The sequence below is a fragment of the Balearica regulorum genome, chromosome 8, assembly GCF_011004875.1.
Source record: "Balearica regulorum gibbericeps isolate bBalReg1 chromosome 8, bBalReg1.pri, whole genome shotgun sequence".
In the NCBI taxonomy this organism is placed as follows: domain Eukaryota; kingdom Metazoa; phylum Chordata; class Aves; order Gruiformes; family Gruidae; genus Balearica; species Balearica regulorum.
The window spans coordinates 13,639,453-13,664,991 of NC_046191.1; the positions used below are offsets into that span (position 1 = coordinate 13,639,453).

At 39.1% G+C, this 25,539-nt stretch overlaps 1 protein-coding gene across 4 annotated transcripts in view; it reads right to left on the minus strand.

Annotated features, from left to right (window-relative positions):
* ZZZ3 (zinc finger ZZ-type containing 3) overlaps nucleotides 1–24,192 on the minus strand; it is a 62,883-nt gene extending 38,691 nt beyond the window's left edge. Inside the window, exon 1 of one of the 4 annotated variants that reach the window (XM_075759689.1) lies at nucleotides 24,044–24,192. The gene's annotated coding sequence lies outside the window, so the exon portion shown is untranslated. Of the gene's footprint in view, nucleotides 1–23,526; nucleotides 23,612–23,702; nucleotides 23,821–24,043 lie in introns of those variants that run through there. The other 3 variants (XM_075759693.1, XM_075759690.1, XM_075759692.1) reach the window with 3 other exon arrangements.
* Nucleotides 24,193–25,539: the final 1,347 nt, after the last annotated feature.

Below are 25,539 nucleotides of genomic sequence, written 5' to 3' on the forward strand. Positions count from 1 at the left end.
AAGTTGCCTTTGGGGAGAGCAAGACCATTTTAGAAACAGCAAAAAGCATGTGTAAATATCACAAGAGGAGAAACCAAGGTGGAGAAAAAAATGTTTTACCTAATCAGGATTTTTTGTTTAGTAGCAGTTGGGGGGTGGGGAGAAATAATTAGAAAGCTTTAATCAGGATACACTGAAATGACTTAATTACTGCTTAAAAACTAGAAAACAACATTCAGAAGAGCTTACTAAGTGAACAATTAAGTAACTTCTCCCAGAAGTTTCGTTGGAAAAATTGTCTTGAAAAGAAACTATTATTTCTTTACATTTTATAACCAATTAAAATTACTTTTTTGACCTAGAACAACCACATCTTCCATGGTAGAGAAATTTAATGGAAGAGTAATTTAATGTTTTGGACACCACTCATTTTAGAATATATTTATGAGTTGGAATAAGGAGTGCAGGGGAAACTGAATATGCTTTTAGGTCTAAGCCATTCTTCAGGGAACCACATCAACGTTTAAGAAAGACAATATTGCAATAAAGACTCAAAGTCTACAGAGAAAGAATCAGCTAAGAAACAACATGATCTGGTTCGCAAAGCCCACTAAAAATGAAGAATTTATAGGTGAAAGTAGAAAGTAATGCAGACAGGCAAAGCTTTGAAGTAAGAAAGGGACTCTGAATTTGTCTCTTGTGGGGAAGGACCTGTGTAAGAAGTCAGCGAGTAAGTGTTGATGCTGAAACCTTATAGGGAATAGTCATACATTAATCAGTATGGAACTTCTTCAGAGTGAGATTGAAGTTTGACTGCTTACAGAAATTGTCAATATATCTTACATACAATCAAGAATTTGATGACAGCATAAGATGGAGTTTCAGGGTATGCGTTTTAGCATTTGAGAACTCTTGAAGTTTTACATAGCTTTAGGTGAACTCTCCTGATACACACCATAGCTGTATAATAAAGCTAGAATTTTTATTTAACTTGACCAGAATTCTATTTAGAAAAACTAAATAGCAAACCTCTAGCAACAGTGGAAACAAATTTACATAGAGATGGAAACCAACAGTGAAAAACAGCAGAATGAGCAAACTCCTTCCTAAATATGCAGAATAACTAATTTCTTCACCGGGCTAAGCCAGTACTGGGTATCTGGGAACCAAGTACAAGTTGATTGTTCAAAGGAACCCCAAGAATTAAGAAACATGTACATAGTTAAATGTATGCTCAATGTGGCCCTAAGCTAGAAAAGGAATAGTAAAGAAAACATATTGGGTATATCACCATGCAGGACCTGAAAGCAGCAAAGCAGCGAAAGCCTCTATTACAACTGTGTGGTAGTGCTTTTTATATATATATATATATATATATGGTACTTAAGATGGATACATTAACATTACATGCAACATTAAAGAAAAAAAATCATGTATTGGAAGGGAAACAGACTGGCAACAGGAAAAAGTCTCCAACAGTTATTTGATGTCACTATTCAATGAAAATGGACAACAGCTATAGCCTTCCACAACTCAACTCTACAAAACAGAATAGTTTATCTCGAGTATGATGAATCATCTTACATGAAGAGAAATAATCTGTTCTCTTGCTGTTCTGAGTCTCATCTAATAATCAGTTTCCATTCACATTCAATGGTAATACCGCAAGGTGATAAAGACTAGAACTTTTTCTAGCGTGCAGATACTGCAACCGTGGAGACCTGACAGCAGTAGCACTCTCTAGTCCCATACTGCAGTAAATCCCAAAATTACTTCAGAAACACTATCTGCTATTGGTGTGATTATCATTTACAAGAAAAAATGTGACACACATGTAATTGCCTTCTCCTGTTTCATTTTCATTCTGCTCTAGATCTGTGGGACCTTGCCTGCCTCTGGCTGAAAGGAATATTGCAGAATGTTTTATTTCAGTCATAAGACTCTTTGATCATACTTATTTCTGTCATCAGAACTTGGGAGTCCTTAACATATATTCCTTTTTTAAAACACTGTATTTTAGTCTTTTAAAAGTCTGTGTCAGATTTTACACCCCCCCAACTGTAACACTTCAGAAGAAGCATCACTTTTACACATATATTTCTAATACCAAAAAGCACAACATTTTCTGGGAAAGAAAACAAATTGAAACAAATCTATATCAATGCCAATAATATGGTGTGATTTGAGAGTATAAGACTGTGCATAATTTAGCTGGTTTGTGACAATGTACACTCGATTATTCTATATCTCATCCCAAACTATTTCTTTAATTTCGAAATCCTGCCTCCACTGACCTAATGATTTTCTAGACTGCTATTACAATGCACTTAATATAGCTCTATTAAAATCACTGTGACTTTTGCATAAGAATATAGCAAAGTCTGCCCTATTTCTGAATACATAAACATTGTCTGTTTCTTTCAGAATCTCTCAGAAACCACCCTGAGCCACTGGTCACTATTTTAGGAAACATCAGTCCACTAGGAACTAACTTGCTACTGGTCTACCTCAGTGCAGATATGAAAGTTGGCTTTTCTCGCGCCTCTTTCTAAATTCCACTTCTCTCAAGACTCAGAGTTGACAAAAACCTGAGTTTGACCTGACCCTGAACTGTAACTCAGTCTTCTACATTAAAGTGTGTTAACAAAGAAAAAGCATAACATTTATCATGAATCTCCTGTTTGTCATTACCTTCTATTATGAGCATGTCATAATTTTTTAACCAACTTCTGCATCACTAAGCACGCATGCACACAATCTTTAATCATTAGCAGGACCTTGTATTGCTTCATGCTATGGCCCTTTGAGGGCGGTGGAGCAGTGACATTACATCTTCTGGTTTTGCATTTTCCACAGAGAATTACACCAAAGGTATCTTGAATAAGCATTTGTGTTCTGATTGCCTAGAGACATCCTGATCATTACATCATTATCTTTCTTCTTATCAGCTATACTCTCCAGACTACATTATTTCAGTTACACAGAAACAAACAATTAGGCTTTACACGTTTTAAGCATGCATAGTAATGCTTAAGTGTGTATCTCAAAAGAAAAGAATATTCATAGGTAACTTAAACTAATAAATAAAACTAGTATATCTCTGTGGTATAAAATAGCAATTCTTAAATTCTCTGCAGAGTAGTAGCATGTTATTTAAAACCGTACATTTTCTAAAATTGAAAGCTTATTGTATAAAATGAAGGCTACAGAAGCTATTTACGTAAACATAATCTAATCCCTTGCAGAAGTATTTGCCCAAGATAGAAGATGAGCATCTTTGAACAGAAGAGAACCTGCACAGACAGCAGATTATCAGGCCTTTGGTTTATCTCCACATATAAAGCATATCACTTGCTAGCAATGTGGTATTACTAAATTAGGGATGAATTCCATTTAACAAATTATATTCACCAGTCTCTCACATCTAGAGTATGCCAGCATCTCTTCCCACACATACCAAGCTTAGCATAACTACATTAGCAAGAAAGTAGTTTTCTGGAGAAAACACTGTATTTCTCTGATTTTACAGTGCATCAAAATAAGTAATACTTTCAAATGCTAGAAATAACCTCCACCAACAGACATTACAAAGATCTTACTTAAAATAATATATAACAACAAGCAGCTTAAAGCTATAATGAAAGTTTAAATGCAATAAAAGTAAAAATAAGTAAATGTTACAAGGCTTCATGGTCTGGAATTACTCTGAGATTTCAGACACAGTAAGATTATATTACATATGGTCAAAATACAGTTTGTCAGAATGGGACAACGATTTACTTTATCTTACACATAAGGATAGCAAGATGAAATAAAGAAAACAGAGAAAAAAGAAAAACTTAGGATAGTAGGAAAAAATTATCAACAGTTTTAAAAAATTGTACCACTCCAAACTAGCAGGGACACACTTTACCAAAAACTAAAACTGCAAAGAACCAGAACAAATAGTTCAATGCGCTCATTTTCTTCCTTAAAATACATGGGTTCACCAGGCTAGACAAACCTATTCTTACATAAGAGGGGAAAAATTTTTTAGAAAGAATCTTCTTATGGAAAAAATTGTTTCTAGTTCTTTCTAAGGAAAAAAAAAAAACAACAGACAAGTAAGCAAGCTGAATCTGGTACTTAAACAAAAGCTTAACCTCCTCCTCTGCATCATTGTCTTACATTGACCCCTATTTCTCTAAAACCTCAAAATAAAGAAAAAGGTCAAATCAGCAAGTTATATGACAATGACTAGCAATGCACATCTGTTCCTTTGTATCCCTTCCAGTCAGCAGCGGGTTAGCAAAATGGCTGACTGCACTGTATTTCTCACTCTTCTGGGCTACCTACATGAGGAAATTTATTGGGAGGACGGGTATGATAGAGGCATCATCCCTTTTCCAACCAAACATTACAAGATAAGGTTGAAAGTTACTTCGTATAAAACAAAATATGAATTATACAAGTGTAACTGTACAGAAGAACTCTAGAAAAGTACTATCAAATTTCTTCTCCTTACAGACAAACCCTAAACTGCTTTCAGTTTTTTATATCTTGGCCATATTAGAGTTTGCACTGAAATCATACATTGAAGCATCTGCCCCAGACTGATATTCCCACCTTGTCACCTCTCCCCTCAATTCTCAGTCAAAATAATTAGTCATTTCTGTACACAAATACGGATTATTTTTTTTTAACCCTCTTACTGCTTAAGACATATCTGACCTTTTCTTCAAGAAGTTTTTCTGCCTCCATGCTTTGGACCAAGAAATTGGTATTTGGCAGAGAGAAGCACTTGCCTGAGAAAAAAATCCTGGTGGAGCTGTGATGAAGGTAGGCTAAGGGGAATGATAAACATGAATGGATACATAAGGAGAGCAGCTACATTAGCAAAGTGAGTGGATGCTGACTGGAGAAAGAGACAGACTGGAAATCCTGAAGAACTGCTAGAATACAGAAAGATCCCAACTGTGAAACAGGGAAACTGGAACTGGAAATAACTGGAAGTAGACAGGCAGAATCTGGGATCTTACCTAGTCACAACTAATCTATACACATCGCCTCAGCACCCATCTCAATTATCTGCCACAAATACTTGTGACAACTCTGTCAACACAAATATTTGTGGAACTATACTACAAAATGAATCTACAAATAGGTCTGAGATGAAAATATCACCTTTCATTTTTTCCTTTTCAGATGGGTCAAAATTTTTCCTGTGGGTCATATTAAAGGACAATGTGCCTCAGCACAAGTACGGGATCATGCGGCCAGAACCAATGGTGAAGATGTGAACTTTCTAAAGTGGTACCAAAGCCCTAGGAACAATAAACTACATTCCACACTTCAACACACCACTTAGTATTGCTTCATCTTAACTTACTAGAAAAAATGAAAAAAAGGACCAATTACTGTGATGTCAGTTAATACAAATGAATAAAGACAGTAGTCTTACCCTTGCTGAACTTGCTAATCAGTCAATAAAGTAACTGTTGACACAATTAACTTACCAAGAAGACTAAAACCAGACTACACTAATAACTTTCACGTACCAGTTCAAAATATCACACTTATCCTCATTTACTGGCCATTGCTCTACAACGCTCTCACCCCACCTACCCACTCCACTATATTGTCCTAGGTGGAATAGCTTTGCTGTTGTCCAAAGAACATCTCCTGTGCAGAATTACCAAAACATGTGACTAACATCTTCGAGATACATTAAATTACACAGGTTCTTGAAAAGCTCATTACAAAATTAATTACACTAACTTGATTACAGTAAGCATGTATGAAAAATGTTATTCTGGCAGAACAGACTCCAAAAGTATTTAATCTCTTAAGCACAGCTAGAATGTAGTTTTATACCAATTTTGTACCAATAAATAGAAAAAAAAATTATTTCCTAATGAGGTTATTATTGCAATATGCAGAAAATATCGAGCAGGTAGGCTGCAACTGTAAGGGGTCATCAAGTACTTAATAACCCTGCTAAGATACTGATGAAAAGGAAGTTGATGAGGAAAACCAGTGCTCCTTTACTTTCTTAAAAGCCCCAACGATAAACCAGTCTGTTCATTTTTGTAGACGACTACACTGGAAATATCTACTCTGTCTGATTTACTTTCGGAACAGTGACTGCAAAGATGCTACCCTTTGTAGTACACTGTAACGTGTGTATTGTATGAAATACTGTATAGAATATATTTCTTATCCCAGATGATTTTCAATCAAGGGCATGCATTTGAAATATACCAATTAATATACTTTTTATATGCAAAATTACAGCATCAGCTACATAAGCCTCAGAAGGCTATCATAACCACAAACACTGACATACAAGATAGAGCAGTACTACATACATACAACCACGTATTCTGCATGGGTTGTGCTTAGAAGTGCTGTTGCACAGGTACTAAGGCAAGTACCAAAACGGAAAGTTTAGAAAATGGGAGTTTGAGGCATGCAACGCTTCCTGTAAAATATTTTGAGTGTTGTATCAGATTTAAAATGGTTTTGTTCTCAATTTTTCATCAAAATTCAAAATGCCTCCTCTGTCCCCCGCAAAGAAAAAAAAAAAAAGCAAGAAGGAAGGATGTTTTTCCAATTATTGACATTTTTGAAAAATGTTTTATCCACTTATTTTCCTTCTGATAATACTTTTGACTCAGTCTAGGAGACAAGCATGTTATTCTATAAGCAGACCAGCAAAACTGCTATCCTATGGGCTGGCTTCTTTGTAGTCCTAAATGCAACCCCGTTCTGCCAGACACCTCACCTCACCTCCAATGTTTTGAAAAACGTCATGTTCCTCCCTCTGGTCATCTCAAACTCAAGGATGGTGTGGCCAATTCTAATCTATACATGCACTGACTAGATTGCTAGCAAACCAGGTAACTGTTGGGCTCAAACTACAATTGTCCTTAAAAAGGGGACTCCAACTTTCATGAAAGCTGCAAACTCTTTACTTCTGAGATCTTCACTCCCAGCTAAATTTAGGGGGGTTGCCAAGTTGGTCAAGAGGTTCAAATGTTACTCAGTGATAACGGTAAACAAATAGAGGGACGCTTTTTTGCCGAAGCTAAAAGGCTGATCTAAATTATGGCTCTAAATGCTTAAAACACATTCTGGAAAGACTGGGGGTAGGGGGGGAATCCAGAAATATCCTGGCATCTATGAATAAAAGAAATGAAACTTGTCACAGCTATGCTGTGGCCCTGCTGTGCCTTCTGACCAGATGCATTTTTGTGCTCTCAGAATTACAGGCACCCTTGCCACATGAGCTGATACTGCAGGTATAATTGTAGCACCACTCACCATGTAACCAGATGTGTTCTCATGTGCTAGGGGCTCTGGAAAGTAATGGACTAGCTTATAAGACAAACTATGCTTCAGCCTTGAATTTAAATACTGTAATAGCCTGCTACCATCAAATCACAGAATCATTTAGGTTGGGAAAAGACCCTTAAGATCAAGTCCAACTGTAAATTACTTGCCTTATCCTGCTTTTTGATTGCCAGGTATTTTTAATAGCCCTAGCTCTTCTAAATGCTCATGTAGCTGACTTTGAAATATTAATAAAATTGTATAGTGAGGTAAGTCCCTGGCACCCAGTAAGCAGAGAAACATCTATTTTCTGCAGAAACAGTCTGAGATCCTACAACTGTTGAAATGTTTCACTGATATACCTCTATGCTAGAACCTCAACATTGTCGCAGTTCTCAAAATAGTGATGTGTGGCAAAGATCCATCCCTACTTCTTGGTCTAGCCTTCCATACAGGATATCCTTTATTTTTGTTGTCTCTTTTTGCTGTTTGGTCTGATACACAGCACAACTGCTAGCTACATTTAGCCACACATGATAGCTTTGCCTTTGCAGATAGACTTTCAAAGCAGTTTTGAGCACATTCCTGTACCGTGAGCTGGATGTCAGCCCCATCTACACTGAGAACGAGCCTGTCTCCGCAGGAGTACTTGAAGACTGACAGAAATTTTCTCCCAGTGCTTGGACATCCTGAAAGAACGGCAGATATCAGCACTTACAATGTCTTACAATTTATTCTTAGATTCTTTCCAAATTCTGCTTTGCAACTGACACCAAGCTTGTTAAGCAGACAGGTTTCATATGCCTGTATAGTTTGATGTTCCCATTCTGTGTTCAGTCTGTATTTAAGTGTTCTGAATAAAAAGACCACTATGCATATTTCAGTCTACTTGGATTCCTCAAGTTTCAACTGGCAAGTATTGAAGGTGTTTTAAGTGCATTAGCAAATGCATTTTTTAAAAGCTCTTAAAGTAACAGTGACCAGCCACTTTCTGTTTGATTGCTGTCCTGTCTTTGGGCACAGAAAATAAAGCTTTCAATATGAACATTATCGTATACCTTTTCTTAATTACAGAGGCCTTGATTTAAAAAAACCCAAACTTTATTGTAAGGGTGGTCCCAGTTCAATTACTACATTTCTTTGTCTAAGCTGATTCTGTCTACATCCAACTATTTCCAGATAGGATAGCTGGCCAGAATTTCCTTGATTTAACAGCACAATGGTAGTCTATTTTCCATTTTTATTCTAATATATATAATTCAAATAGGACTATGATTGCATCATGTGTAATTCTGTTTTGCTTGATTGCTATTTTGCTTTCTTCTCTTGCTCTCCTCAGAAAGTCTTTGTAGGCCAGTACACTCACTGATAAACAATATGCTGCATTTAATTTCCTGGGTTTTCTGTGTTCTGCCTTGCCTATGCTTACAGTACTAAGTGGAAATACAAAGAAAGTTCTGTTTGGCCTGCACTTACATTTAAAATCTCAGTCTTTTAGTTACTGCTTACTTTCTCAATATGAACTCATTTTTTTGTTTGAACACTTTGGCATAAAATGCCATTACTACCCTGTAAACCAGAAGAGTAGTGGGTTTTTTTCTACCATAACTACAGGTCTTTGCTTTTCTTATGACCACTGATAAATAATCTTTAGACTTGCTCCACTTACATTTCTCAGCAAGATGCAGGCTTGCTCATCAGTTCTGCACTTTCTACAGCCCTTGGCACAGTAAAAACTCAGACCAGTCTGATTCCTACTTTTTTCGTCTTTAAAAGTCACAAATTAATTATCCTGAAAGATTCAGCCAGAGGAGTAAAACTTTTCATACAGTACAACTATGCATCAACTATTTTTTTTCTCCAGGTATCTTATTAACTTGTTGAATATATACATTTTGTTGATTTAAAATGCATTTCTAAGCATTTCTGAGATTATACACTGTTTCTCTAAACCCACCATTAACTTGTCGACACACTGCTGAAATACAATTACAGATTATCCTCTCCATACCTATACCCAGGTATTCTGCTTTGATTATTATTGGTCTTCAGAGTTGTTTCATTTTGCAATACTCAGTGTCTGATTTCCTGCACCTACATGAGACAATTTACTTTCAAAACCATGCTCACTGCTCAGGCATAAAATGAAAGGCTGCCTACAAAGTGAAAAATTCATTCCGATTCTATTATCCCTTCCCATTTGCTGAATACTTTATCAAGCACTTTCTAAATATGTTCCATGCGCCAGGTATTAAGATATTGCACTACATTTACAGAGCAAAAGGGACTTAACTATTACTACCTAAGCACATGAACACACCTGTCACCTATGGACGTATACAGTCAGCTCCTTTTGTATACTGACTATCCATTTTCAAAACTTCTTCCTCATTAACTTCAAAAGCAAATAAATTATTTTGAACTTTATTAATTTCAAACATCTCTCCTCACACTGAGTCAGACCAAAAGTCTATCCAGCCAGTACTTCGTCTCCAACAGCAGCTGTAAGTAGATGGCTACGGAAGAGCTGCTGTACGCAATACCTTTCCAGCTTCCAACTATTTTTAGCTCAGGGTCCTCCTAAGTCATAGGTCATTTCTATCTATTTACTAAACTTCAAAGGATTTCTCTTCCACGAATTTTCCCTGTCTCCCCTCGAGCTCCCATAATTTTTCAGCATTCAGGCTATCCCACCAATGTGTTTGTAAAAACAGAACTCCAATTTTTCAATTTTACAAATGGGTATAAAGACCCATAACCTGGCAAAAAGGAAAGGCTGCAAGGTTAGATATCCAATGCAACTCTCAAAGCAACTTCAGTTTTAACTCCTTCTCCTTACTGCTTTCAATTGTATTTTTTGTATTGGCAGACTAAAATTTGTGTGTTTTACTCAGAGCTCCCCCTTCTGCTTCACTTTTTATGACTTTGCCTACATATATTTTTCCAGGAATAAAGAAACAAACAAAAAAAAATATCTATAGTATTGTCAATGATGGAAAGCTGCTGCGTAAACAAAGTATGCCTTTTCAACTACAATGTCAGATGTTTCAATGGATACACTCAATACTAGCAACCTAGGTGTTTGTTTGCAGTTTTATCTACCCTAATAGAATATATGAGGCTTCAAGGCTTTAAATAGCATCTTGCCTTTTCTCATTTTAATTTTCTGAAACTAAAGTAATTTCTGACAGTTTTGACTTTCACCCTTTGTCTCAAGACGATAGAACTCATGACTACCATAATATTTCACTGATTTTGTACTTTATCAGTTATTAATTCAATAATACAGTGCTAACTATGACATTTTAATAAAATGACAATTAGAGCATTTAATCTTTTATATAAAAATACATGCCTGGTTATGGTATGCAAAATTCGTAATAAAATCTATTTCAAAAAATAAAAAGGCGCTCATCCAACCTTCCTTGCAATTACCCTGTAACAGCACGTAAAGGGACTGAAGAAATATAAAAAGGCTATTCAAGTTCCAGGTTCAGCCACTAGAGAATTTCTCAAAGCACAAGAACAAAGGAAGACAGCACTATCGTCTACCTTCAGCATATTTTATCACAGATTCAGGCAATAGGAAGGAGCTGCCAGAAGCTGGGTCAGAGAGTGTGAATTATGTAGTTTCCATACCTATCCTAAGCAAACATGAGCAGATTGCCAGAGTTCAGACAATTTCCTAAATGGCTAACCCATCACAGCAGTACAAAATCTGCACTTGCAGTTAAGTTCTCGCTCTCCACAGGCATGGGCTTTGCCTCTGAAATGCATACCAGATTGCCCACACACTCTATCAAGTGACAACACATTTTAAAATTTGAATTTAAAATCTTCTGATTTGAAGAAATTAGATAAAGCTTAGACTAAATGACTGAGTTATTTACTATGGCCTTATATTTTGACTCACACAAATATAATGTAAAATGGATTTCTTCCCAGACTTTTATCCCTCTGAAATATTCAGTTATAGAGATACAATTACTCCAAATGCTTATTTCTTACAAGAGCAAAAACAATTGACCAGTAGCTTTCTGAGTTTGCCATAGACAGAGTTTGGAATCTTTATAGTATGAATTTGAAAATGATCCATAAAAGGAGTTACAAAGTTAGAAATCACATTCATTCACTTTGACAGTCATATGCACATTTGCATTTATAAAGATATCAAGCAGAAGACTCTACATTGCTTTTCCTTTTTAATAATAATAAATCACAGTTTGCCAATGATGTCCTAAAAAAGCCTTATTGAGGCACAGTTTTTTTCAAACTATTCTAAGGAATTTAACAGTGCTATGTCAAACCAAGTGCTATGCTTACTCCTTTCTGAATACCTCTGAAGAGCTGACATCAAGTATTAAGCAAGGATTAACTTGACAAATGTAATTTACATGCCATCCATAAAACTGCTTAACCTTTTAAAAAATATCATCAAAAAAATAACTGATCATCAGTTCTCTTAGAGAACGTCTAAAATTGCTGTAAAAACTCTGAAATTATTCAGCTATGAAGAACTGTGTTACCCACAGCAAAATGCTGTAGCCATAAAAGAAGAAAAATAAATACAGTAAGAATATAGCCCCTAAGCTGCCTTTGCTATATCTTGAATATACAAAGCCTTCATAACTCTATGATATATTATCTCTCCTAGGGCAATAAGCAATTAAACATATTCCTTTCTTGATACCAGGAGGAGAAAAACCATGTACCCCCCCATACCTTTAAAAGTTAGTTTCACTGTATCTAGAAACACAGAAAGTACTGAAATACAGTGACTATGTATGGCATGGCAGACCTGAGGACATACCTTTGCTGTACACTCCCAGAATTAATGGGTATTTTATTTGGCATATCTCCTTGGTGTTCCACATAGAAAAGCTATCCCAAACCTTTGATTATTCTTTGCCTTTTCCTGTACCATATCTAGCAGAGAGATCAGTGTGGGATAATCATATTCAAAGCATGGCCTATGTATGTCATGGATTTTTACCGTAGAATAGTAATGGTTTATATTATGACCCCTTTCTAATAATACTCAACACTACTTACTTTTTTTGACAGCTAGTGAAAACTGAGTTGATGTTTTTACAGAAATGTCTATCAGAACACTTTCCTGAGCAGTAACAGTGGATTTAAAGTCAGGGTTAGGGGTTTTTCATAAAGTTATTTTATGCTCATGTGTTACTTCGCATTTCTGAAAACGAGTTTCTGCTTCTACTTTATCACCCATTTGCTCAGTTTTGTGAGATCCGTCTACAACTCTGACTCAAGACAGTGGTGAAATCGTCATCAGATTTGTATCATCTCTAGACTATTATCAGAGTAGAGGGTTTTTTTTTCTGCAACCACTGAAATAATTTTATTGAAATGTCACTATTCTGTAAGTATTTGATTAAATTAACAACTCTGACCATCTTCTAACATTTAAAACACCTGCTCATTTTGACTGAAAACCCTCCTCCTAAAATCACGTGCCAGCTACTTCTTCCTTTCTGGAGTTCTACATGCATACAGTTTGGATTATCCTTGCTTAGTTGAGGAAAATATTAAAAATATTTTTTTATTAGGTCTTAGTGGTGAGGAAGAGCAACTCTACAATATTCATGTATTTAAAAAGCCACGAAGGAAATAAAACTGTAAATCCATGTGTGACTTAGCAGAATCATAATGAAACGCTGTGCCAGTCCAGGAGCCTATGTTGAAGGTTACACACTCATTGACAATGAAGGTTACAAAGATTCAATGGCAAACACCTTTTTTAGTGATTGAACCCTCCAGTTGGCTTGATTTAGAAAGGTTTCCACTGTTACCCCAAGCACATAACTCTCATGAGGATCTCATCATTTTGCATCCTAATTACTGCAAAGTTCTTTTCTCTACCCCTGCTCCACTTATATCCATCTAGATACTTCTCCAAAGAGCATTTCCTTAGTCTATTGCTTTGTCCAAGACACCACTTTCCCTCTATCTTTCTGACACAGCAAAGCTATACCCATCTATCATCTCACTCCTTATCAACAGTGTTGATTCACAGTCTGGTGAGCCTTCAATCACTCTCTCTTTAATTTTGCAACAAGACTTCCCAGGTGAGGTTTCATTTTACTGTTGAGTGATTTAATCTACAAAAAGAAGCAATCCCACTCCCCTGTAACTCTCAGGCACATCAGCCTGATTTTTCCCAAGCATTTGCTTTAGTATTCAATCTGATCTTACAATGAGCTGATTTAGAAAATACAAACCCCTACAAAAGAGCCATTATTTTTTTGCTGGTTTAGCTCCCTAAACAGGCTTACTGTAGTGGTCAAATGAGCACAGGTGCCAGTGGAAAGCAGGGGTCACAACTATGTATTTTGGTGACAGATTGCTGTTGGATGAGGTTAGCTGTAATGTGAAGCCTTACTCTCAGGCTCTTCCTTATACTTTGTAAACATAGGAAGCACAGTAACTTCTTTTAACCTGGAACTCTAATCTTCCATGATGAGGATAAAAATATTTTATAACTGATGCACAGGAAATAATTCAACCATCTTACCGTTTCCATCTATCTGTATTGCCCAGTTATAACATATATTACAGTGGGATTGTGAACTCCTTGGGGGAAACATTCTTTATGTCTGCTTCTGCAGAGCAGGGGTCATAGCATGATCTGTTTTACTTTATTTTCATTCTGTTTTACTGTTCACTCGAATATAAAACTGTTAAAATTCTATTGAAAATTTAACTGAAATCCAGTTGATGCAAGTCTTCACTGACAGAACCTGAGGCACAAAAAAGGCATCGGAAGAAAAAAAACCCAGACCTTCTATCTTCTGATTCGTTACTGATTCAAACCCTTGGGCTCCTTTTGACATCTTCTCATTATGGAAAATATAGTCAGTGAAGGTCAAAAAGAAACAGTTGTCCAGACTTCAACAGAACTTCATTTCTAAGTATAAGAAAAGCAAACTTCGGTTTCAAAGCAGTAGCAAGAGCTAACCAACTAGGGAAGCTGTAACTTTATTAGGCATGCTAAGCCCATGCACATAGTAAAGCACACATTTGAAGGAGGATAAGCAAAAAGAACTTAAATTCTAGCTCATGCCACTTCTGCAAATCAGGCCTACTGACAGAATGGATAGGATGAGAAGAAATGTCCACATGATTATTTGGTACAAGTCATATAACAAAACTATAGTGACACATGAATCAAAACTGAAAATGGTACCAAGAATATTACACGGTAGGCCTCTCCAGAGCTCTCCATGTTTCTCATGGAGAATCTCCTGACCTTTTGAGATGGTTTCTTTGGGAGAATTTCTTGGGCCAAGTAAATACAGACATTCAACAATCTAACAAGAGCTTTTTTAAAAAGGCAGTTGATCTCACTGAAACTGAATTCAATTAAGAACTATACCCTAAAAGCAGGACACAAAGGTCTGATCACCAGAGTTACCTCTCAAGTGGAAAATCAATGAGACATGAGTCACACTGGATAAAATGACATTAACTGGCCTGCCTCTACCTCCGTATCACAGCAAAAGATTCCCTCTCTACATTCAGAATTTCAATAGGAGAAAAAAAATAACCCTTCATGCAATACAGGAAGTTTCAATAAAGCCACTTCTGGGCTGTAATTAACCAGGGATATTTTCAGATCATGAGTGACATAACTGAAATTCACATATATTAACAAGAAATTAATCACCTATATTGTTGTTGTGGGGTTTTTTTGAGGGGCAGTCATAAAACAACAACAACTGTCTAGATCTTAACATCAAGAAATCTGTTCCTCTACACTTAAACACCAGGATAATTTGAATGGTCTTGACAGCAAACCGAACTCCATAAAGCAATGCATTTATGAGAATGAAATATAGAGGATTCTTGAGGATTTGCAAAATTCTCTTTGGTTCAACAACTACCACCTTCAAACTACATATCAAGAACCACACTGAGATAAGACTTAGCATCTAAAAAGTCTTGAAGTGAACTGTAAAGTAGGAAAAGAAATCCGAAAGAGACTTCACTTTGCAGTGGGGAGGGGGGGAAAGCTTTGTTTGCACTAGGACATCATACAAAGAGTAAATGTTTCTTCTTGTCCTTTTCAGCGCTACTCTGAGATGGCAGCTATGTGAAGAACCTTTTCCATCTGAAGTATCTTAGGAATCCTCTTAACAAAGGATGAGTGGATTCTCAATTATATGATCCAGAGAAATTCTCAGCTGTCCTCACTGAAGAGAAATGAGATAACTACACTTTGTTCTGTTAGAAACCACTTCCTCACAGATAGATTTAAAACTAAGCAGGCATATATGAAAAGTAATTGCATTACTGCAGCCTCCACAATGATACTGTGAATAATGATTTTTTCCAGCCTTTCTGCATTTCTTGCAATGTACTGGATACAGCAGAATTTCCAGAAAATTGATGCAATAAACACAGTGATTCTGCTAAAAATAGAAAACTAGTTAAAAAAAAAAAAAAATCCTAAGCTGTAATGGCTTTCTATTTTGCCTATTTTTCCAGGGCAAAATAAATTTACAAAATGATACAGAAAAGTTGCAGACTGAAGACTGAAAAAAACTGAGAACTTTTGGTTGGCTTCATTTTTCCTGAAGCCTAGCTTTTGAGGAAATAACCAAACAACAGTGCTGGCAGCATTGCAAAGCACAGAAACCTTGTCAAAATTTTTCAAGTGACAATTTAGACAGAGTAGTTACTAAGAAAAGCAATATAATCATGTATACCTAACCTGTAAAACTCACTGCTAGTTATACTTTTTCAAAGATATGTACAGAGAAAACACGAGTAAATAAAAGAAAGTAGTGGGTGGAAGAGAAAGCATGTACCAATATATTCTAACTTTAGAATGATTAATAAAATACAATTTTTAAAGTTGCCAAAGAAATATTATACACTTGGAAACAGGAAAAAACAAGCAAACCCCAGCACCTGTTGTAATTTTAACAGATTCCCACTCTTTTAGTCAGTCACTGTCTATATACTCCCCCAGTCCACTCTGCAAGAAATACTTCTCCAAACTCCAGATTAAAGCAGTCTTTTTCAGACAGTTCTGTCTGACAATTTCTTCTCAGTTACAGCTCTTCAGGTGGAGCTTAGGGAATAAGTGCATCTGTGTCTGCCTAAGACTTAATCCTTTGTGCCCTTACTACATGAGATACTATGACCCTGCATGAGATACTATGACCCTTTTATAATACTCTACAAAAAAGCCTCTGTACTGCAGTGATATATATAAGGAAAATTCCTGGAAGACTTAAAAATATTTCAAAGGAACAAATTCCTTTTCTGACATTATTCTAATATAGTGAACAGTGTTTGCTTTCTGCCTTTATTGATTTTTAGAAATAGGATTCTCATTAACAGCTTTGAGATCACATTTATTGAACCAAAATAAATATAAGAAAGCTCTAGAACTAACTTCCACCATGTCCTGCTGCACTTGCAACTAATGTAAGCAAACATTGCATCAAGATCTAATACCAATGCCATGTCAGTTACCAAAACCTTGTTTCTCAATGGTTTAGTGACCAATTTCCCATCAATTACAACAAACAGAGTGATGATAGCCTGTGAAGTTAAAGTATATATAAAGTTTAATCCACATTATCGGTCAGATAGAAAAATGCCCTAAATGCCTAATTACAATTAGGCAGTAATAGATTGAAAGCATTATTTTATCTAAATCCTCTACACTCTTTTTAAACGTCGAGAACGTGATAGAATTTGTTTCACTTTAACCCTTTTCCTAATTACAGAGCATATATCTATGTGACACACAGCCTATCCTTCATTCATCATTAAGCCCAAGGCAGCTCTGTCGAATTGCAAAAATCAGAAAATCTTGAACAAGGTCACATGGAATGTAGGTGGTTGATTTTGAATAGAAAAAGTGCAGAATAATTCACTAAACTGGATTTGGTTCAAAACACAGTTTTATCAAATTGTCCAGTACTTTTAATCCTAAAAAGCTTTAACAACTCATTTGTCTCAAGGTTAGTTCTTCCAATTTAATATTTTAAAATCACCTAACAAAACCTCAAAGGAGAAATTTAGTTTAAAAGTAGTATAGGTAGTAGAAAGCATACATTTCTATTCAGGCTTTTCCATACTGTGACTAGTACACAGCAATGGGCATGGAAGACTGAAATCTATTTCTAATTCATGGAACACAAACCAATTTTAAATATGAACATATTTATATAACAAACTCTTCAGAAACCTGAAGATACTTTGTAAATTATGATTATCCCTCAAAATACATCTCAGACAATAACTGTTACCTCTGTTTTACAGAAAGAAGGTGAAATTGTATGATTTGCTTGGTTTCAGAGCCTGGGATGCGCCTGATTCCCTGGCTCCCTTGACTTAATCTTTTGAACTTTGCTTCTCTTCAACAAAGTCTTCTGAAAGACTTCGATTCTAGCTCAGTTTATTTCTATTGGATCATAAAAAACATATAAAGGTAAGTAAAAAATATTAAATCTACAAGGAAGACCCTATTAAAGTTATTTTCAGTATTACATTACAGAAGTCTTTAATAAATGCTCTATTAAAAAAAACTTTAATATATTTGATGATTTTTTTCTTAAACTAAACCTTACAAACTGTCACATCATTTATTTTTTTTTACTCTACCATGAACTTTTGTGGGGTTTGGTTGCTTTTTGGGGGGTTTTTTGGTGGGTTGTTGGTTTTGGGTTGTTTTTTTTTTTTTCAAATCAGGGCCAGCAAAATTACAAAAACCATCCTACCTCCTGTGCCAAGGACAGGTACCTAAAGCACCTCAAAGGAGGTTACTTAACCTTTTCTAGAGCACTTTCAGCAATAGATATCCCATTACATCCCTCAGATATTTAACCCTGTGATTATCTATCCATAGAGCTGAAAAGTTTTTCCTAACATCGAAATCTCCTTTCGTGCTCCTCAGGACCATTATTTCTTATCCTACCTAGAGAGAACAGTTTATTACATTCTTCTCTGTACCAATCTTTACCATATTTGAAGCCTATTATTAAGTGTCCCCATCTCTGCCATAGACTAAACAAGTGCAATTCTTTCAGTCCTTCCTCAAAGGTCATTATCACAACTCTTCTCTAAATACTCTTCAATTGGTCCAAATCTGTTTGACGTAGAGTAATAAAAAAATGGAGTCAGTACATCACCTGAGGCCTTACTGACTACTGCTGAGTACTGCAGAAGAATTTCATATCTTACATGCAACAATCCTGTTCATATATCCCAGTATGACTCTTGTTTTTTATAGAGCTGTCATGACTCCTTTGTGTTCGTTTTGTGATACAGCTGCTTATTGGCAGAACTGTCACCTAGCCAGTTGTTTCTCATATTTAAGTTTATTGTTGCTACCCAAACGTATTATTTTCTGTTTCTCTTTACTGAACTGCATCCCATATAGTTCAGATCATTCATCCAATTTGTCGAGACCATTTCACACTCCAATGGTTGTATTCCCTCTCAGATTTGTACTGTCCAGGCAGTTAGTAAATCTGCTTTGTTCTATCATCCCTGCCACAAATTGAAAGACTAAACAGGATTAAATTCAGAAAAATACACCTGCACAAATCCACTCGATGCATGCCTTCAATTTGAAATGTCCTTAGAGCATTTAATTAATAAGCAACTAACCAGCGTGGCAAATCTTCCCTGACAGTATCTATTTTTGGTGTTCCTAGATTCTTTAGCTGTGGAGATAAAATTCCTAACTTCAACACTACTGTACAGGCAGAGTATCTTTCAAGCACAAATGTACAAGGGAGGCTCTACCACTCTCCTCCTCCTTTAATGTATTTGTACAGGGCACAGTAACCTAATTGCATAGCTCCTCCAGTTTTGCATTTGGGCTATATCCCTGTTTTCCCTTCCTGTATTAGAGCTACTACAGAGACATTTCAGTTCACAAAAAAAAAATAAAAAAAAAATCAGCAGCTCTGAAACACTCAGATTTTATGTACACACACACGCATATATATACACACCAGTAAAACAAAAACAACAACAAAAAGCCAGATGTTACCATTTATGTACCAACAGGCAAACTCTCAAGAACACACAGTTCCTTTTTGACTTTTAAATTTTCTAACTGAAATAAGTGTTTTAAAGTTCAAATCACTACATTTTAGGGACACAAATCAAGCATTTCCCATGACAAAGCTGTAAAAGACTGACAAAATCCCATTGCTCTACTACTGATGTATTCTCTAAAAGGTAAGCTTTTACCCTTCTTACCACTAGTTTGTCTGGCACATGTGTACCCATTAATCAAAACAAATATTTGTGCTTAAATACTGTATTTAAATCTGCCCTAGTAAAATCACCTTTAAAATCTTGGACAATCACATTGTCTATCTTGCCAACATTCATATTGCTATGATGTTCACCAGACCAGAAAATACGGAGAGCAGCTAATGGCAATCTAATAGATAAAAGATCACTACAAGGAGAATCAACTGTTTTCTGAAGCAACAAGACACAAAGCAATCAGCATAATGCAAAGCAAAAAATATTCAAATTGCGTATCAGGTAAAACTTTAACCATGGGGTGATGAGCTGCTGAAACAAGCAACACAGGCGAACTTGGTCATCAGAGGGAATGACCTCAGTATGCTTCCAAAGGGCAGAGGATCAGACTAGTTGATCTTTCTGTATTTCTATGTTTAATTGAATTCATTATAAGCATCAAAACATTAAAGTAACTTTAAAGAAGGGTTACTGTAATTTAAGCTACTAAATATTTTGTCTGAAGATATAAAAATCTCTTGTATGACAAATTGTCTGTATAAGGGAAAGTAGTTGCATGCAAACTTGTAACTACTACACAAATTTTGAACACAAATTGTACAAATTATCAACCTATTATGCTACAAAACCAAAACTTTTGATTACAACGCTGCACCTAATCAGAGAATCTTTTTTAAAGTCTTTGTTTGAAAAACAGTGTCCAATAAGAAAGAGAACACATTATTTAATATTCAGCTTTGCATTTCTTAAGTGTTTTACAAGTTACTCAATCAGAAAGAAGGTCTCCACAAAACTAAAATAAACTCTCATGATGGTTCTTCTACAACCAAGGCAGTTTTTGAAGCAGAAACCATATTTACAATGTTCTTACAACTCGAACAATATACCCTTAAGTGTTAGAGTGTAAAGTTTACCAGAAGCAAGTTCTTATAATCAGCAGCTTGATTCCCAGCAAAGAACACTTAATTTGGAAACTAAAAAAAAAAAAACAACCAAAAAAAAAGACTTCCTCACTACAGAAGCGAGAAAGTTTTTCACCTTCTGCAACTTCACTCCCGCCTACAGAGGTGGCAGAATTTTTTTTGTTCAAGGTTTTTAAGGACAAGGTCTACAAATATATGTCTGGAATAATCTAAGTAAGTTTAAACCAACCCTAAAGAAAGGGAACAATAGGTCTTACAGTACTGCATTCCTAGAACTGTAAGTGCAATGTAAATCTATGGTTATAAGCAAGTACTGAATACTTGAAAAGTTATCTCTTGCAAATCTGGCTCTTTATGACCAGAGACCTGTATCATCCCACACAATGCAAAGACTGCCATTTTTAGGAAAACCAAATCATAACAAACCCATATAGATTAGCCCTAAAGAAAGCCTTTCAAATGTGAAAGACTAATTTAAAAAACAAAAAGCCCCATAATTGGAAGACTTCAAGACTTCTGTTCCAACTTCCGTAGTACTTTTAGAAAAGTTAAGAAAACATTTCTTATTTCCCTTATCCAACAAGGTGGTAAAAGAGCAGAGTAAAAGTCTTGCCACCTTGTACCAACCAGACAACTCTTACTGACCAGAAGTCAACCTACTCAAAGTACCTAAAATGATCTGGAAGAACCAGAAACAAACAAAATCCTTAAGTCTCTTGGAAATATCAGGAGAGTAAAGCCTTCCTTCTGTAGTAGACTATGGACAGCAGACTGGAATCTCACTACACAAGTATGTGAGAAACACTGGTAAGTATCAGAGCACAGTGTTGTTCAGCTGTTGTTCATCTTTTTCCAGAAATTTTAAAAATTATCAGACAAAACATACGATTGAGCTTCATAACTAAATAGCTTAGGAACCACATACATAGTACAGCCTATCTCTTAGTAATTATACACTTGGAGTATGCAACGCAAAGGAAAAATTGTTTCACTTAATAGTGGTACAACTGAGAATTGCAACTACCTATACTGGACTAAATAACTAGATACATAAATTATCAATAGTATTTCAATTTAAGGTCATAACTGCTGGTCCTTACCGACACACATGGTTGTACTGTGTAACAGTCCTTCACAAAAAGCCCTACCGTAAATTCAAGACATAGAATGTTTTTTATGAAATAAGCATGACAGTGCTGGAGAAAGCCTGCAACCAAAGTTTTTCAGGTTCTGAATGACTTGCTAGAAGTCACCTGTTAAAGTAAATTACTAAGTGCTAACCTCTTCTAAGGCAATGAGAGTTTCATGAATGACTTCAACTGGGTGAAAATTTCACCTGATGGCCATTTTTTTTTTTCAACATTTTACCACATACTCTTCACTTTAAAAAGACTGCATTTTCCCCCCCTACTGTTTAACACATATCATCTTTTTTTTTCTTACATAAACTTTTTTCTACTTCTGATTAAGCAAATACTAATTATCTGACAGTACAACAAAATTAAAAGATAACTGAAAACAGACTGCAACAGTAACTTGTCAACTTATTTTCTGAAAAGTTTTACTTCCTTATGAAAAGACTCAGATTTTGCTAACACCAAATCTACCAATCCTGACTGGATCACCAGTCCTTATAGCAGCTAGGTGGCAGGGGAAAGCACAATATCTAACTATGTGTTAGAAATACACCCAAAAAGCACATTATCAAAAGGTTGTACAAGTTAGTATTCAATATGAAATACAGACTACACTTAGAGTGTCACCTTAAAAGCCTCAGTAAACAATCACTATGTTACTAGTACAGTAATAATGACAATATCAAGGGAAAACATACAAATACATGTACAACCACTGAAGAGCCACTACAATTTGTTTAATAATAACTGCAAGCATATTTCCAAAAGAAAGCTTGGAACTTCAAAGCCTAAAGAACATATTCTCTTACAAAAATTTAGTATCAGTTATGTGGCAGCCTAAAACTAGATTAGGAACAAGAAGAGTTCTACTGCAAGACTACAAAATCTGCCAGTGTTCCTGGATAATCAGGGATGGAATACAAGACACCATAAGGAAGAAGGAGAACCATATGCTCTCCCCTTAAGAGAGATCAGGACTAGGAGACAAAGGGGATATTGCTGAGCTGGGACGTTTGGATACTACTGGAATTATTTTTCCAAATACAAGAGACAACAAAAATGTATTTTACAAGTTTGGGATACAAGGGGACATAAATCATAGCCTCAAAACAGATTTGTGATGTTAAGAATCTCTTTTAGGACCCCTGCGTCCCTAAACATCACCGTTCCTTCAGGGTAGGCGCAGTTTGGGTTCAACAGCATTCCACCCGAATGAGTACAGAAGCAACAGCACGGGACAGGTGTGAAGAGCGAGCCCAGACAGCAAAAATGCCATGAAGTGCTTGTGAAGGGCAAGGGCATGGGCCAAGGCTGCACGCCGGCCGAGGAAGGGACAGAGGACCTGGGGATGTTACACAGACTGGATGCTGCGAGACAGCCCTGGAGCAGCCAGAGGCAGAGGCAAGGTAGCGCTGGGAAGTTGGCCACCCTGGCCAGCAGGCGACATGGCAGGACAGCGGGGGACAACCAAGGGGCACACCAATGGCTCTGAGGCGCACACCGCCCGCCCTGGGACGGCGCCAGCAGCGCTGCCCAGAAGTCCGGCACCCGTGGCGGCAGGGCCCCGGTGGTAAAGGCAGAGGCGGTGCAGCGGCACGGGGGGAGAAGCGCAGAGCAAGCAATGGGACACGGCACGGGCCACGACGCTGAGCCGAGGCTCCTCTGGAGAGCCAGAGGCAACGGCGGGGGGGGAATGCTGCCGCGGCCCGGCCCGGGCACTGCGAGGGGCAGGCGTGAGGTGAGGTGAGGTGAGGCGGGGCAGGGCCGGGGCGAGGGGGAGGAGGGAAGCAGAGTGGAGCCAGTCGCGCTTCCCCGGGGCGCCCGACCCCGCCCCGCTCCCCGTGTGGCCCGGGGCACGATGGCGGGGAGGAGGCTGGTCCCAGGGTCCCCGCCCCCCGGGCCCCCGTTACCATTACCCAGCACGCCCAGCGCTGCGCCGCCATCCCGCAGCCGGCCCGCTCCCGCAGGGACCGCGCGACCTCGCGAGATTTCCCTCCCCCCGCCCGCGTCGCCCCCACCCCCCGCACGCCCCCCGCCCCGCGACCCGGCCCCGCGCGCGCGCGCACGCACACCGCCCGCACTCAGCTCAGACCCAACATGGCGGCCGCGGCGCCGCGCACGTGTCCCCGGCCCCGCCGTGTCAGGCCGGGCGCGCGCATGGACTCACACGCGCACACGTAACGCTCGGATAGGGAGCGCGAGGGGGGCGGGGCCGGGGCCGCCGCGCACGCGCACGAGGCGCCGCTGCGGGCCAGCTGATTCGAACACGGCGCGCGAGCCGCCACCTCCTCCCCGCACGCGCTGGTCACGTGGGGGCTTCCCCCCTCTCATTCCCTCCTCCTCCTCCTCCTTCCCCCTCCCCTCGCGGGTTCCGAACTCGGCACCATCCGGGTCCCCCTTCCCCCGGGGCCGGGCCCGCGCCCGAGCCCTCACCTGGCGCCCGCTCCTCGGCGCGGCGGGCGCGGCCGGCCCGCGCAGCCCCGTGCGCGGCTCGCTCCCTCCGTGCTGCCCGCACCAGGCAGCGGCGGCGGCTCCGCACAGCGCCTGCTCCCCTCAGCGCGGCGGCGGCTCCTTCCGCTTCCTTCCCCTCCCCCTCCAGCCGCTGCGGCGGGGACCCGCTCCCTGCAGCTCCGCCTGCTGGCAGAGGGCGGAGGCGGCCGGCCCGGCCTGCCCGCGGCCGCCGGCCAACGGCCGGGGGGGCGGCCCGCTGCCCCTGGGCGGGGGTGGGGGCCGAGCGGCGCCGCGCTCCGGCATGCCCCGAGGGGAGGGCCGGCCCTGCGAGGCGACTGGGGGCCGGGACGCGCCCCCGTGCGCTGGGGCAGGTGTCTGGCGGGGCGCCCTGAGGGACGGGGACCTCCGAGGCGGGAAGAGGAGGAGGGCGGCGCGGCCCGAAGCGGCAGCCGGCGGCTGTGGGTGCTCCCGCCGTGCCGGGCAGCGCCGCGGCCGTTCCGCCTGCCGCCCCCTCTGGCGGGCTGCTCTGGCGCCGAGCCGCGCCGCCGCCGGCAGCGGTAGCAGGCGGCCAGCGCCTGGTGACTTGCAGGTTTGCTGCGGTTAGGAAGGGAATGGGGAGCAGGGCTCAGGGGCGGTATTCTGCGTCGTACGGGGCAGTTCCTGCTCTAGAATCTCCGCACCTGCCTCCGCGGCCAGATCTGCGCCCCGAAAGCGGGGCAGTTTCCTTCGCGGCTCCTGAACAACTTCCAGCGCTCTCCCGGCGTTCTCACTTCAAGCAGTGCCCCGCGAACATGCACCGCGGGGCACTCCGGCCCTCTAGGTTACGACTAAAAATTAACCAATCGTGCTTTCAAATCTCTTATTTTTAGTAGCCGCCTGGTTCTCTGCTAACGCGTGTGTGATCACCGCGAGTTACTATTTAACGCACGCAGCCTGCTTAAATAGGAGATTATTTACCTCTGTACTGCTACAGAGGGAGAGGAACTACTCCGTATCTCTTACTACTCTTGTAACTGCTCGTTGTTTTTCTCCTGATATACCACGGTTATAATGCATCTGGAAGAGCTTTGTGCAGCCAAGAAACTCAAGTTTTCTGTTAAATGCTTATGAAATTAAAGAACCTTTCCATTATGATTAACAAATTTCCAAATTGCTAGAAAATCAGTTTTCTGTAACAGAAATCTGTTTTCTAAACCAGTTTTCTGTAACAGAAGACTAAGTACTGAAGAGTATTTTCAATTGCTGACTGGAGGGTAATTCAGCTGATTTCTTTACAAAAGTATCAAGCAGTTCTTATTAAAATGCTAATTGTCCAAACTGCAAGGCTAGTCATAGAGACACTCATTTTGCAATGCCCCAGCCTGCATAAAAACCTCAGTAGCTTTTCCACTTTCCAAAGCAGTTGTCACTTTTCCCTGCGTCTTGCTGACTTGGAACTCCTGTGATCAGACTCAAACCAACTGAAATCCCACAAGTGA